Below are 3,679 nucleotides of genomic sequence, written 5' to 3' on the forward strand. Positions count from 1 at the left end.
AACTCCAGTACTTCCTTGGGCAGTTGCTTATAATGCTTGATAACCCGTTCAGTGAATAAATATTTCTGAATATCCAAGAATAAACCTCCACTGGCACACCCTGAGGTCATTTCCTCTTGTCTATCACTTGTTACTTGGGAGAAGAAACTGATCCCCACCTTCCTACTCATGTGATAGCTCCTGCATCAGCTTCATTGATTTCTTTGGATGGTGTCTTTCCAGAGACAAAGAACAAATTTTCATATAGTTATTGATTTCTTCTCCCTTAGCTGGGAATTCTGTGTCTTACAGTCTTAGCTACATGTAGATGCCCATTATGTGTTAGCATAAGACATTGAGCAAAGATGTAAGAGATCTGTGTTATGATGAGAAGAGAATAAATCCCCAAATTTTCCTCCTCATAGCATCTATGGCATTGTCTTATCCCTGATCTCTTCCCCTACTCTGGAACATCAGATATGAACTGTAATGTGGTTGCCCACAATTGCTATTAACTGCACACCTCACCTGGTAGTTTTAACCAGGAAGAACAAGCAGGAAAATGCAGGAAGGTAAAATTTGTTGGGCTTTCCCTACTGTATGTAACTATTTATATTCTTATTATATCATGTAGTACATGGCACTTGGTGTCTTCCTACAAGGAATATTTGTAATGGAGTGTGTTCACAGTGGCTGAACACTACTGTGCCAGAATCTTCAGAAGTTATCAGTTTAGCTGTGTCAGAAAGGGCCTGCTTTTCTGAAAGCCCTGATCTTTAAAATTCAAGTTGCTTTCAGGTGTTTTAGGCTGAAGTACAGAATTGATATGGACAGCTTCTTTTGAAAACCTTCTTACTCTCAGCATGTGTCTTTAACATAAATAAAATGGATGTAAATGAAAACTTAAGGAGAAGTAATAAAAGATGCACATCATGTAGATGTTGAAAAGTCATAATGCTCTGCTTTCAGAAGGAAATAAGCAACACACAGTGCTTAGCACCAGTGCAGAAGATCAGAGTGCTACTGATTCTGTCTGTCCACACTATCCATCTCCTGGGCACAGTCATGCACCAACCATCCCAGTCAAGCACCTTTCACCTTTTGCAGGATGGGTTTCCAATGAATCCAAACCAGCTGCAAACCAAACCCACTGATCTTGGTTCTTCTGTTCAGATGTTAAGCAACATGACCTCTGCCAAAATTAGTAAGCTCCTCATCTCCAATAGTTCCCAACACTTTGACATTAATGACCATTTAGTCTCTGCAGAGCCTATTCCTGCAAAGCTTTCTGATGAGGGAAGTGCCAGTGAATTTTCTGGATACTGAGACCCTACTCCTGTAATGAACCCCTCCACAGCCACAGGCCTTGTCAAGGCGCTCTTCACAGTGACATCGGAGATTCTGAGCAGCAAAGCATAAAACCGACTGGAGCAGGCAGACTGTGGGCTGAGGCTTCTCCTCCCATCTCACCTCTCTGCACAGCATTTGTCTCTGTGCGGGGAAACCTTGAGGCAGGGCTCACTCAGTAACAAGAAAAATTTAATATTGTTTATGTAATATGTGAGGTCTGTGAAAAATAACCAAAAGGAGCATAAACTTTCTTGTTTCTTCTGCACATTTTACTGCAACGTGCTGAAACACCCATTAGAACATTTACAGAAAAATCACATGAAGAGATGCACTGATGCTGTTGTAAGAGTAATTAAATGTAGTTGCTTCTAGCTGTGTTAGTACTAGTATAAACCAGAGTCTGTCCATATGTTCACACTTCCATACACTCATGCTCAAATATGATTCAGGCTCTTCTTCAGTGTTTCAGTGAAACCAAACATAGATATGCTGGCAGGCTTATCATAACCTGAAAGCATTTACAGGAGATAATTCAAATTTATTTAATATGGCATTTCCACAATGTTAATGGGTTTTTAAGCAATGTGCATAAAGTAAATTTAGTGATGCAAGAGAACAATGAAAATAACTTAAATTAGACATGAATTGAATCTAAGGTTCCTTTCAGTTGGTATTACTGCATGTGGTCAGTATTGCAAGCAAAGATGCCTCGTAACTTCAGAAGTGGGTGTGCTGCAATATTCTCAAAACACTGAATCTTTGCAGAGCAATGACTCATTGAACCACAGCTGTCTGAGGACTTTCTGAACGTCAGCATAGGATAAGATCCTTTCTACCTCTCTTGGGAAACAATCAAATCATCACTTTAAATTCCCAAGAGCAAGTCTTAAAGAGTTTTTACTTTAATAATCACTACTGAAGATATTATTTCTTTCAGCTGAGGACTTCAGTAATTGTTTATTGAAATCTTTTTAAACAAATATTTGTAACTGCTAGGAAAGTCAACCTTTTTCTCCCTGGTAAAGGCCAGAAATGCAACCATCTCATTCCTTGCACCTACTTTCTTCTAGGTATGTCAGACAGGAATCACTCTTATGGCTAATTTTTCTAAGAATTAAAGGACAAAACTAGAAGGGATTTGAGACCCCTCAGGTATTATATGGATGAACAAAGATACAATCTGGACTGAAAAGCTGTGGCAAAGTTCAGGTACCAAATAGCTGAATGTTGTACAGGTTTGTTCAGATATATGGCCCTACCACACTGGACTCAAGTTTCAGCCACAGAAATGTGAAATTGGAGAGATAAAAATGGGCGAAGAATTGTCCTTTTACTAGGACTGTGTGACACCATTTCAGCTACTGAAATGTTTTAGGTAGTTGTTTTCATAGCAGAATATAGTGGGCACAGGTTGCTGTTACACATAGTACCTCAGGTATTGAGCTAGGATCCAAGTCATAGTCACTTCACTGATGTGAGACTTGACCTCAAAACGCCTCCAGCCTGAGAAAATAAACCACATCTCTTTTACAGTCAGCTGGAACACAGATGACAGCAACACCTGGTAGTTGGTTTAACAGCTTTTTGGATTGTGCTGCATGCCAATGAAGTTGGCATTTGGCGACACCCTGGGCTGATTAATGCCAAAATTAAAAAATTCTGCATCACACCCAGGCACGCTTCATGAGCTACTGGCAGGTGCTCTGACTGGAGGGCTGCAGTTCCTCACAGCCTGCATGATCAGGCTGCTTACTGCCTTATTCTTCCATACACCGTGTAGGCTGTTTTTCCTAACTGTGCATGTGCTACAGCAACCCCACAGTCCCCAGTTCCCTGCAGCCCTCACTTTAAAACCTCTTAACATGATGGCAGTCGCCACTGAAGCTGTGAGATCATCCAGCAGTTTTAACTAGCTACTTCAGATGTGTACATATGGAGTATTGCGTATCTAAACTGACAAAAAGTACTGTCCCACCTCAACGATATGGTTCCTCTTTAGGAAGAATTTCTTCACAGGAAGGCTGATTAGACATTGGAACGGGCTGCCATCGCAATGGAGTCACCGGGCAGTGTTTAAGGAAAGACTGGATGTGGCACTCAGTGCCATGGTCTGGAGGTCAGGGAGCTGTTGGGTCCTAAGTTGGACTCAGTGACCTCAGAGGTCTTTTCCAACCTAACTGGTTCTGTGATTCTGTGATGGCAGCCCTGCCTGCGGCCCCACAGACGCGCCGCACCCCGGCCGCGGCTGCCCGGGCCTCGGGCGGCCGTGTCCGGCGGGGCGCGGCTCGGGGCAGCGCCCTGCTCCGCGCAGCGCCCTGCTCCGCGCTCACTTCCTGCCAGGGCGGGGCCT

Source organism: Onychostruthus taczanowskii, unplaced genomic scaffold (genome assembly GCF_017590055.1).
Source record: "Onychostruthus taczanowskii isolate IOZ18803 unplaced genomic scaffold, ASM1759005v1 scaffold190, whole genome shotgun sequence".
Lineage (NCBI taxonomy): Eukaryota > Metazoa > Chordata > Aves > Passeriformes > Passeridae > Onychostruthus > Onychostruthus taczanowskii.